This window comes from Vicugna pacos, chromosome 1 (genome assembly GCF_048564905.1).
Source record: "Vicugna pacos chromosome 1, VicPac4, whole genome shotgun sequence".
In the NCBI taxonomy this organism is placed as follows: Eukaryota; Metazoa; Chordata; class Mammalia; order Artiodactyla; family Camelidae; genus Vicugna; species Vicugna pacos.
The window spans coordinates 7,432,535-7,445,069 of record NC_132987.1 but is presented as its reverse complement, the minus strand read 5'-3'; the positions used below and the strand labels follow the sequence as shown (position 1 = coordinate 7,445,069).

Below are 12,535 nucleotides of genomic sequence, written 5' to 3'. Positions count from 1 at the left end.
TAGTTTCAGTCCATTATCACTAAGTCAATTTTTAAAAAATATTATTTCATCAAACATTATGAGACTTTAGTTGTTAAATGTACATTAAACATTAACTCATAGCTCTTTCATTCCTTGCCTCAAGGATTTTTTGATTTGTACTTTTTCATCCGTTCTTTTCTCAGATTTTAATACATAACATTTTATAACAATATTTTTGATTTTAAAATTAAGAGATTGCTGTCATATCTTGCAAAAGAATTACAGTACTGCTTATTTCACAATCGCTTCATGAGAAAAGTAGGAAGTAAAATGTCTATTATGAATATGACTCTCTTGGGTCTAGGAATAAACATCACGAAAGATACCACATGGATACTCATGAAGAACCACTGATTTGTTAAGAGGTAGGTAATAATCAAGTGAACTGAACTTTAAAGTGTCAACTATTAGGGTAAATTTCTAGGTTTAGTTAGTGGCACTGAAGATTAAACAAGACCCATACAGAGCCATTTTCCCCAGCACGCTGGCCAACGGTCAGCACACCTTACAGCTCCATTCCTTCATTGACTCTGGTAGTTAAACCCTGCTGCTCTCATCCACCAGTGGCTGATAAGCTTCTTCCTCTTTCAGCTCAAGATGTATTCAATTCCTCTGAAACTGGCACAGAATTGTTATAAAGTTCTCTAAAACTCTGTCTTATCATGCAAGAGAATTAGGATCTATTCCTGTAAATTGTAGCAGTTTATTAAGTGATGTCAAACTTACGAGATTCACTAGTTAATACCAATGTGCTGAACATGTCAAGTCTAATTTGATATTATATCTCTTTTATATTAGACATAACATTTTTCATGTTTTTTTCTTTTTATTAGGTCAACTGGCAGCTGTGCTGGCTTTAATATCAGCAACTATAATCTTCTCAATTTTGCAAACATAATTGGAAATGTCTTTATTTTGACCTAAATTCAAATTAATAGTTCTGTGAATTCTCACAAGTGAACTATACTCTATTTCAAATTTCTTTTACCATACAAAATTAGCAAAAACATCCATTTTTTAAAATCCTGTATTTATGTAAAGGATACCAAGAAAGTGCTATGTCATTTTTTCAGTCATGATAGGTTCTTATGCAGAATTAATAGTTTTAAACATTTAAATTAAGCTCTAAGACAGAACTCCTTTTTAATAAAAGAGGAAATAGGTAAGGAATGGATCACAAAATACAACCCTTTTCTCACAAGTATAGTTTGATACAACTTGAAAAACAATGGATTACAATTTGCATTCAGACTTTGTTTTCTCTTTTCCATAACCACAAAGTACACTGCTAACAAAAATATTCATTTACAGTTCTGTAAGTCAATTATAGGCTCAGGGAAATAATTATTAATTATGCTGCCTTAAAGAAAATATAATCTGATTCTCAAACCAGTTAAAGACATCACAGAAGGCCATCAATCTTTTTTATAAATGCATGTATAAAAATGACAAAATACAGGAAAAGGAAATTTCCAACAAATACATTAAAAGAACAATAGTCCATGCCCAAGTAGATTCTTGCAGAAAATACAAAGCTATTATACCAGTAGGCTAAAAAAGAAAAATCATATATTATTTTAAAAAATTACAAAAGGTCATTTGATTCAATACCCACTCCTAACATATACAAAGAATTCTTCCTTAAAATTTATCAAGTGTGCATTCCATCCTTAAGCCTGAAACCAGCATTTTGCTTAGTAGCAAAGCTCTTAGGCAGTGTCTCTAAACCTAGAAACCAAAGAATGACCACTATCAAGATCATGTAATATTACTTCAGATATTCTTAAAATAAAGTAAGAAATTATTAGAAAAAGACATTACTTGGAAGAGGCAAGACAATGAAAATCCAAAGGCATCAGTTAAAATAAAAAGCTGGTAAGTTTTTTAAATTGGTTGGAACAGATCAAAGTCATAGGCTTACAATACACAATGACCAGGTTTTCAGTGTTATGCTGGGAGGAAGATGGATCCTAATCAAATTAACCAAGAACAAGAATTATCAGTTCACCCCTCAGTTCCTCTCAGAAACCATCCTTCATCACACCCTTTCAGTAGGTCCTACCTTTGGGCTCCCAGAGTTGCCTGTGTAAGAACATGTTTTACACTTTCAAAAATCACTAGTTTACACATTATCTTTTTCTTCTCCTAGAGTGGGAGTTCCTTGAGAAACTAGCTACTCTCGTCCATATCCAACATCTAATATAAATCTCAGTTCATATAAATGTTCAAATTGGTTTGGTGAAGTTCATAGAAGATATGTAGAAATATTTTGGGGCTATTTCAGTAACATTTGACTAGATACACAGTTCCCAAATAGGAAAAAAAAAATAGGTATTTCAAAAGGCCTCTCTCTTCTCAAGTTATTATGTAACTAGCAGCATCTCAAACAAAATACCAGTAAGATCTTTTTAATTTGATAACACCATCCTGTTCACGTGGTATGATAAAGAGAGTGTAATTTGGAGGGAGGAGAAAAAGACCAATATTAGAGGCCAGGGGACTGAGTTTTAGAGCACATCAAAAACACATTAAGACCATGTGAAAGTGCTGTAGTGCCACAAGGACAGAAATATGACAGGAACAGGATACCCCAGTACTGTAAACATTATGTACCGCAAAAGCATCAAGATTTTCCCCAAATTCTCAGGTTTTCAAATGCTACCAAAGCTTTTAATCTCCCCCATAAAAGTCAGTGAAGTATAGCTGACATCTTTAAACACTTGGTGCTTCTAAAAATACATTACTGGTCATTTATAAAGTCATAAAAATAAATTCTAGCACTCAAAATATAAATTACTACATAAATACTGTAGCGACATTAACCAACCACAAACTTACCTGAATCTGCAAAACCACTTTAATTTATCCAAAACGTCTATTTTCTGGCTAAGAACCATCACTTTCTTAGACCTCTTCATTTTCTCTTCACTTCCATCACCAGCACTAGCGGTTGGTTTTCTTTTCGGGCCCATATTTCACAAAGAAACAGCTTTTATCACTTGGAGAGTTACTGTGTACGCGACGACAAGTAGAGAAAAACAAAGCTGCGTTGAGATGCGGGTGCTGGCCTGTCTAATAGGCTCCCTCTTTGAGCTCACATGATCAGTTCCAATTATCTGCAAGCCTGGCAGCAAGCAAGTAACATTTCAGTCTCAGCAAAACTACAAATCACTAGATGACAGACCTCAGGGTCAGCTGAGAGTAGCTGAAACTGTAAATGTTAAATCTGCAAATACCAAAGGCCTATAGTGTGTAAGACCTTGATAATTAAAAAGGAAGGAGGAGATCCTACAACACAGAGGGCGAGGGAGAAAACATCCGAATCAACAGCATTAACCCAAGGTTAACAACTCATTAAAAAAAAAGGTTAAACTAGCAACTAAAGTGATTCTACCTGAACTAAATAGGACAAAAAAGAGAAAAACCAAGGAATCAGTATCACTCAACTCTCAACTTATTATCTTATCAAATTTGATAGGAAAGAATTACTTTACTAGAATTGACCAAAAATTCTAGGACTGTCAGGTTTGATAACATAAAATTTAAGAGACTTTAGGTTTGTGAAACATGTATCTTACATTCAGAACACAGGGGCAAACACAGTTAGGAAAATTTCTACAGTGGATGTTATGAGATTAATTTTTAATATGTAGAAAGTTCATATAAATCTTAAGAAAACTCGAAAAGCATCAAAGGTAAATGTGTAAAGGAAGTTCACATAAGGAATATAACACAGAAAAAAGTCAACACCACTAGTAATCAACAAAATCATCCTCACAGCAAAAATGGTTAAGCTTTATCCCTTACTCAGCAAAGTGAAAAATTAAAATAAAACAGAGCATGTGGCAAAAACTCACGCTCTGCTGGAGATACTGTGTAACTGTTTTGGAAACAATTCTACCAGTATGTGGCAAAGCCATGAAAATGCTAATATTCATTAATCTAGTATCTCATGGAATCTCCAAAAGATGACAAGGGAGCAGGAGAGCAGGGAGAACACATCTTTATACTCAAATAACCTAATATATATATGAAAAGGCACCAGTGGCTTGGTAAGCATTAAGAAGCAATTAAATTTAAAATGGTTATAAAGTGGCCTCTTAATTCCCAAAAAGTAAATATATATGTATATGACAGAATGTTCTCCCTTACATAAAACTGTCACAAAAGTGGTGGATTTGGGGCCCTATAAAAAGGATGTAGTTGTTAGAGAGGGAAAGGGCCTTGTTCAAGATCTCAGATGTAGATCAGAGGCTTGTGATCATAAAATCCAAGTTAGAGGTTGTTTATGAGTGATGTTTAGGGGAAGCAAAGTTTTCAGAGCCAAGTTAAGTCAGTGGATGAGTTCAATGGATCTGGATCACACTCCAAGATGAAGACCTAATCAGGGAGAAAGATCGGCAGGAACTGATCAAAATGGCATCAAGAATCAGTAATCAAAGTTATCCATGAAGGCAGAAATTGGTTTGCTGGAAAAATGAGTGCAATAGTAATATTATAATGAATTTTATCAGACAGATGAGCAGTGACTTCAAATGATAAAACTGCACACAGACAAGAATACATGAATGGTCTAAGTAAGAGCCAACAACAGCCAAAATAAAACCTGAAGCCATTTTTATTTTCCTTTAAAATTGTATGTGTAGTATAGGAGGGAGTACCCAGTAGATATGGCAGAAAAGAAGACAAAGACCATGTATTCAGAGAAGAGTCACATTTCAACTAATCAGAGGGTGAAGAGAAGAAAGGTGATAAAAACAGACTGGCGCAGAGGAAAGTATACAAAGTCATTAAATCCAAACAGAAAATACTCCAAAAGCCTGGCAACAAGGTAAAATATTTTACTATACAGATCATGTATAAAGACAGCAATATGCCCAAAATCCACCTTATGAGATGATCTGGAAATACTCATCACACTGAGCTCATTCTTAAAAATCAGTAAGCATCTGATAGGGATTAAGCATCTGATAAGGGATTGATATCCAGAATACATAAAGAACTCCTACAACTTAGCAACATGAAAACATAAACTACCCAATTAGAAAAATGGACAAAGGACTTTGGTAAACATTTCTCCAAATTTCATAAATGGTCAAGAAGCACATTATAAGATTCTCAACATCACTAATCATTATGAAAATGCAAATCAATACTACAATGAGACTACTTCACACTCATTAGAATAGCTATTATCAAAACAACAGAAAACAAAAATTTGCAAGGATGTGGAGAAATTGAAATCCTTGTGCACTGGTGGTGGGAATGAAAAATGGTGCAGCTGTTGTGGAAAATGGTATCGAAATTACTCAAAAATATTAAACACAGAATTATCAAATGATCAGAAAATTCCATTTTCAGGTATATACCCAAAAGATGTGAAAGATATTTGTACACCACTGTTCACGGCATTGCTATAATAACCCAAAGGTGGAAGAGACCCAAGAGTCCATCAAAGGATGAATGAACAAGCAAAATATGGTATATACTTACAATGGAATATTATCCTGCCTTAAAAAGGAAGGAAATTTTGACACATTACAGTATGGATGAATCTTGATGACATACTACATTAAGTAAGCCAGTCACAAAAGGACAAATATCATCTAATTTCTCTCACGAGGTTCTTAGGGTAGTCAAATTCATAGAAGATGTTATTTGCCACGGGTGTGTGTGTGCATGTGTGGGAAAGTGGAGATTTACTGTTTAATGGGTAGAGTTTCAGCCAAGGAAGATAAAAGTTCTGAAGATGGGCATGGTGATGTCTACACAATGTGAATATACCTAATGCCACAGAACTGCACACTTACAAATGGTTAAAACTATAAATTTTTTATCGTGTATATTTTACCATAACAAAAATTATTCAAGCAACACCTTAAGGTAACTGTTGCCAAATGAATGCAATCCTGGAAAATATTAAAGATATAAAGGGGAGAGTCATGTAAAATGAAGTAAAAAGTAATAATCAGTTTTTCTCCAACACTGTCTGGGAGTAAGATACTATTTTTAAAAGACCTAATTCTTATAATTTTTTCAGAAATAATCCAAGAGTAATGGAAGTCAGTGTTTCTGCTATCATAGTTTGACAATTACTCTTAAAGGACACCCAACTCTTCTAAGGGAATCCACTAAGCCAGGACATAAGCTCACAAGACACCAGCTGAACATTACTGTACTAGTATTTTTCATAGCACACTAAAGCACATTGTTTTAAAATTAGTCTTAGGAGTTTGAATTTGGTTACTATTTAGTACATCAAACCTGATCACCTAGAATGAACTGATAAAACCAGTATTTGAACCTTCAAGGCTGAGAGTCTGTGGTTACCACATCAAGGGCATAATCCTTATAAAGTCTACTTACCAGATTGGATTGATATAAAAATGATGTAGCAAATATTAAATTGGGAAGCATTTTATCTATGGACAACAGATATTTTGTTAAATAGTTTGAACAGTACTTTAAAAAATTCCTATAATGTGCAGGGAAAGATGACTTCTGGTTCTGCATATAAGGAGCTTAGAAGTTGCCACTCCATCCTGACAAACGGAAAGCTGAACAAACTGAAAAATTAATAGTTGTTCTTAGATCTGAAAGAGAAGTGAGGTCACAAGGCAATCTGCTGCCCCCCAAATTGGAGAGATAGACAAGTAGATACAAAAACCCCCACAACATCTGAGAGCAGAAATCTGAGGAAACCAGTGCTGGTGAAGGAACACTAGAACTGTAATCAACAAATCGCTGGAGGTTAGGTATGGACAAGTCTGAGTTAAAAACTCTAGGGGAACTCAGTAGTGATGGGGTGGGGGTGAGGCACCACACTTTGGTGAGTTTTATCTCCAGGAATCTGAGTAGGTTCTCACAGAAAATATCAGAGAAAAATCCCCTCGTGCTTCTGGCAAAAGGAACCATTTGAAATAAACCAGACTACCTTGTTCTTAACAAAGCCTGAATCCATGAGAAACTGGTTAATCTGAACATAACCTGCTGGAATACTATTAGACTCTAACTGACCTGGGGGAAAATACATCCAACTCAAGCCAGTTCTATCCCTCCATGGGGGAGAAGGGAAATCTCTAATTCCAGCCCATTCTAGCCATCCTGCCTCATCTCAGGGAGGGAGAAAAGAACTGATGAACACTTGTGAAGTTCACTGTTTGAACAAACAGGCTCACTGCAAGACAGACTTAATCATAAGACTACACAGAATGGTTCCTCCCTGCCCCAACTCTCTACCACACTACTAAAGGCCTATTTACAGCAGTTGCTTTTACTCACTGTATCATATCCAGCTAGCAAGAAAAAAATCACAAGGGAAAATCACTAAAGCGAAAAAAACAGACTGCAGAGACAGAGCAAGCATCAGAACCAGACACAGCAGAGATGGAATTACCAGATCGAGAATTTAAAACAACTAGGATTAATGTGCTAAGGACTCTAACGGTGAAGACAGAAAGCAAACATAGATAGGCAGCAGCAGCAGAGGTGGAAATCTTAGGCCCCCGAAAACTGTCAAAGATCAAAAACACTGTAACAGAAAGAATGCCTTTTTTGATAGGCTTATCAGAAGACTGCCTATGGCTGAGGGAAGACTTTCAGACTTTGAGGTATATCAATAGAAACCTCCAAGACTGAAATATAGAGAACAAAGACTGAAAAACAGAAGGGAATATCCAAGGACTGTGGGACACCTACAAAATGTGTAATATACTCATAATGGGAATACCAGAAGAAGAAAGGAATAGAATATTTGAATCAATAAAGACCGAAGATTTCCCCAAATTAACGTAAGTTACCAAATTATTGATCTAGAAAGCTCAGAGAACACCAAGAAAGATAAATGCTGAAAAATCTACACTGAGGCGTATCATTTGCAAACTACAGAAAATCAAAGATAATGTGCAAGGATAGTGCCCAGGCTATTCTGCAAAGGAAACTTCTTTCCCCCTTCTCCTTGGAGATATCCCTTTCTGCATCTGCTTCATGACTTCAGCACTTAATACTTCCCAGGCCTGAAGGAAATCTACCAGGCCTTTAAAACACTACTGGCCTTGAAAGTGACTCTTTAATGCTTAGCAATAAGCCTATCCACTATGTAAGCTTAAAATAAAAGTTCTACTATCTGAGAATTTTACAATGTAAGAATGGAAAAGGGTAAGCTAAAGATGGGAGAAGAGAAACAGAAGACTAAACCCCAGAGTGACAGTTACAGAAAACCTGTAATCCCAGAATATAATTATCTATGCCAAGCAAGGCTCAAAGAAACTGGGAGTATCTATTCCTAAGGGAAAAAAGAACTGATGAAAACACTGGAATCTTTTTGATCCCATAATCATTTGACAAAAGTACTTTGGTTCAGTAACCACATGGAGAAATTAATCTTACAGAAATAAGCCCAGAAGGAAAAAAAGTCCAAGAAGCCACTATAAGATGATTATGTAAGACAGCAAACAAAAATGCAAACATTAAATGTCCAACAATAAGGGTATTGTTAAAAAATAGATTACCAGTTACTAAAATAAATATGAATACAATAGAGATATTAAGTTTTATTAATAAATGAAACAATACTATAGTATAACTACTACAAATGAAACTACATACAAATATCATGAAGTTATCAATAGTTCACAGAGAATGGAAACACAATGGGCTCTTAAAAATATGAATGAATAGATGCTTGACCTTACTCCTGTTATGGGAAAACGTACATTAAAAAATGCAGAGAGCAATGCATGTAAGAATGGCAAAATTCTGTAAGTATGACACTACCTTGAGTTAGTAAAATAGGGTTAACAGGTATTCCGTGCATTGCTGTTTGGACGGCAGTGTGGAAAAAATTTATCAGAATTACAAGTGTATATAACTTTTGATACAACCATCAACTTTGAGGAATTTATGCTACAGAAATACTTAGAATATGTGAGAAAAGACTACGAATTATTCACTGCAGCACTGTTAACACCCAAAACATAAAACCAGAACTGATTAAACATATATTGATATGATCCATTCAATAGAATACTGTTACAGCCAAGAAAAATGAGGACATTCTTCATAAAATGATATCAAAGATCAGACTGTATTTTCCAAGATGGTCACAAGAAGGTCCTGCATATCCTTCTTACATGATGCTGACATTCTTTCCTCAAATCTGTGCAAGCCTGTGACTCGAACATAACTAATGCTATCTATGTGACTTCTGGGGGTAGGTCATAAAAAGCTACCTGGCTTCTGCCTGGTATTCTGGGGACATTCATGTCTGAACCTAGCCGTCATGCTGTGAGGAAACCCATACCAGGTGGTAAGGCCACATGTAAGTGTTCTGGCTGACAACCCCAGCTGAGGTCCCAACTAACAGCGAGAATGAGCTGCCAGGTGTGTTGAGATGATTCTGGCCCCAGCACTGACTGCCACCCATGAGGTCAGAGAATCACCTAAGCCTGCTCAACTCCCAGAACCAAACGGCTAATAATTGTTTTAAATGACTAAGCCCTGGAGTCATTCATTTCTGAGCAGTAGATAACTGGGACAGTATTAAAGTGAAAAATAAAAAAGGATTAGTAGGTCTAATTTTTGTGTGTGTGCGGAGAGGAGGTAATTAGGTTTTTATTTATCTATTTTTAATGGAGGTACTGGGGCTTGAACCCAGGACCTTGTGCATGCTAGGCACACACTCTACCACTGAACTATTACCTCCCCCCGGTCTGATATATTTCAAATCTCATAAAAAAGAGAAAATACATAGATTTGAATGCAATAGTAGGATTCTCTAGGTTCAAGTCCTCTTGTTAATGTAACCTATGTGTCCAAGATACATTCATGTTACCCCTCAAATAGAACTGGTATCAACTAAGTGGAACCCCTTCTGACTCCAGTTTTATGCAAGGATAAGTAACTATTTTTTGACTGAGAAATGCTGAAGGCGTCTGATAATTAGAGTGACTACAGTCCCACATCATCACATTACTCTCTCTTGTCTTTCTGAGTCCACAGAGCACCTATATTTAACTTTGGAAACAGGCTAAATAACCATGAACGGTCGGTTCCTCATATGGCTGCTACCCTTCCTCATCTACGTTACCTGGAAAAGAGGGTGAATACTGTTCATCAACACCTACCTCCAAGAGTGTTTTGCAACACGTGTAAAACACTAAGGGTTATTTCTCATTTTCAAAATCCAGTATGTGATTTCACTCTTACTTGACAGGAATTTAGTAAACTGACAGTTAAAATTCATATTTACATCAAAATAGTCTGTGATCAAAAAGCAAAAACCTCTGGAATGACTTCTGTTGTTTTTCTCACTGTAACTCACCCCATTCTCCACCAAGAGGCCTATTAACAAAAGGCTCTCAGTGATGACTCCAAATGTTATCCTATGGTGAATTAATGCACCACGCATCATAAGGAAGGTTACACATAAGTAACATCAGGTTATTATGGTGTTAAGACCCAAAAGGGGGAAAGGTCAACTTTGATTTCTAGTACTTAGCACAGTGTTAGGAGCTTGGTAAATCTCTTGAGTAAATGAGTTTTAGAGAAGCTTTATAATCTTATTTCCCAGTATATAACAGAATAAAAGCAGCAAATTAGTGACTCAATAGAGGCGGTTCACCATAGTTAGAGCTAATTGGCAAAATCATTCTACCAAATAGCACTGAATACTTCAGCAGCACAGAGGGCATCAACGAATCAAGTAAGACAGGACAAGAACAGACGTCTACAATCCCAAATTGTGAAACAAAAGAGGAAAAAACAGTTTAACTGTATTGATTGTGTTGTTTAATGTGGAAGAGAGTACACACTTTAAAAACAGTCTGTTTTAGAAGAATCTTAATTTAGCTCAATCCTCCCATTTTATAAATGTGTAAACAGGGCTGTCTGTAAGAGTTTGCCAGGACTGAAGCCAAGCTTAGTGGTTCCTAATTCACAGCAATATTTAAGTAGTGATATACGATAACATTTTTTACTGGGGCATTGAAGAATAACTGATGTTAAGGCTATTAAAACTTCTTAGGTCAAAACTTGTACAAATGTATAAAATACCAAACCTTTACCAACTTCTCTGAGTACTACAACCTTTCTCAAATACTGAATATGTATTTTCTAGAAGGAAATATTACTATGCATAAAGATAATATTCTTTCACTTGAAACCAAAGGATTAACTTCCACAAATTTTAATGCTCACCATAGCAGAAAGAATAATGAATACTTCAAAACCCATTTTTCTCCTGAATTGAAAATCATATGCCAAATGTGGTTTGTCTCAGGTCTTCTGTCCCTTCTCAGAAGTACTTTTAGTTGAAAACAATATGCAGGTGCAAAAAGATAAAAGAAGTAAACAAATGCAGACAGTACACTTACACAAACAACTCTTTCTGAAGGCTAACAAGCGAAGGGCAGTCATAGAAATCTTACTAACCACAGGGAAAACATGGTTATTCAGATTTAAATTTCCTAGCTAGCTTTTATCTCTCAGTTCAGGAAGCAACTTTAATATCTGCATACATGTAGCACTCTACTTAACTGTGTAATTTCTCCCTCTGAGAAAACTTCAACAAATAACTTAGCTGATGTGGGTAGCAGGCAGTTAATATGCATGACTAACCACTCTTGTGAAAACCAATGAATGGGAGGGTAATCGGTAAGAATTTACCAAACAGAATTTAAAGAGAATTAGTCGTAAATGTTCATGCTATCTATTTGAAGGAATCTGCAAAAACTCCATTTTTAGGAAGGCTCAAATTTAGGAAGTACTTCCTCATGAAGTTTTTTACATCTTGTCTGTTCCTATAATTTTTAATGAGAAACTTTAGCCTCCAGGAGAAGAAAATCTGGATATAAAATTCATTAACACTGTCAAATCCTAAATCAAATGCTATGGACTAGGTGGAACAGTCATGACTCTAAAATAATGGCATGTCATGACAATACAACAAAAATATCAACAATGATAAAAATGACTCAGCAGAAAGTAATGGTGTCACATGATGGTAGGGGTAACAGCTAACATTTAATAAGCATTTTACTCTGTACTGGGCACTGTGCCAAGAAATGTACATGTACTTTCATTTCATCCTTACAAAAAACCTTTCAAGTTAGTTACTATTATTGCCATTTAATATAAGAGGAAAATAAAGCTGAGTATGACTTGCCTAAGATTATGTAGCTGTGGAGCTAGAATTTTACTTTACTTTTTTATTTTATTTATTTATTTTTGAACACCTTTATTGTGGTATGGTTCCTGTACAGTAGACTACACATATTTCATAGGTACAATTTGATGAATTTTGACAAATGTATACACCAATGAAACCACCACCACCACAACCAAGACAGCTAACATTTCCATCACTCCCCAAGTGGTGAAAATTTCAAATTCCCAATTTATCCCTTCCCACCCCCTTTACCCTCTGGTAACCAAAAGTTTGTTCTCTATGTCTGTGAGTCTTCCTGTTTTGTAGATAAGTTCATTTGCGTTTTTTTTTTTTAAAGATTCCACACAT

At 35.5% G+C, this 12,535-nt stretch overlaps 1 protein-coding gene across 2 annotated transcripts in view; it reads right to left on the bottom strand.

Annotated features, from left to right (window-relative positions):
- RAB5A (RAB5A, member RAS oncogene family) overlaps positions 1 to 12,535 on the bottom strand; it is a 28,006-nt gene that overhangs the window by 7,534 nt on the left and 7,937 nt on the right. The window lies entirely within an intron of this gene.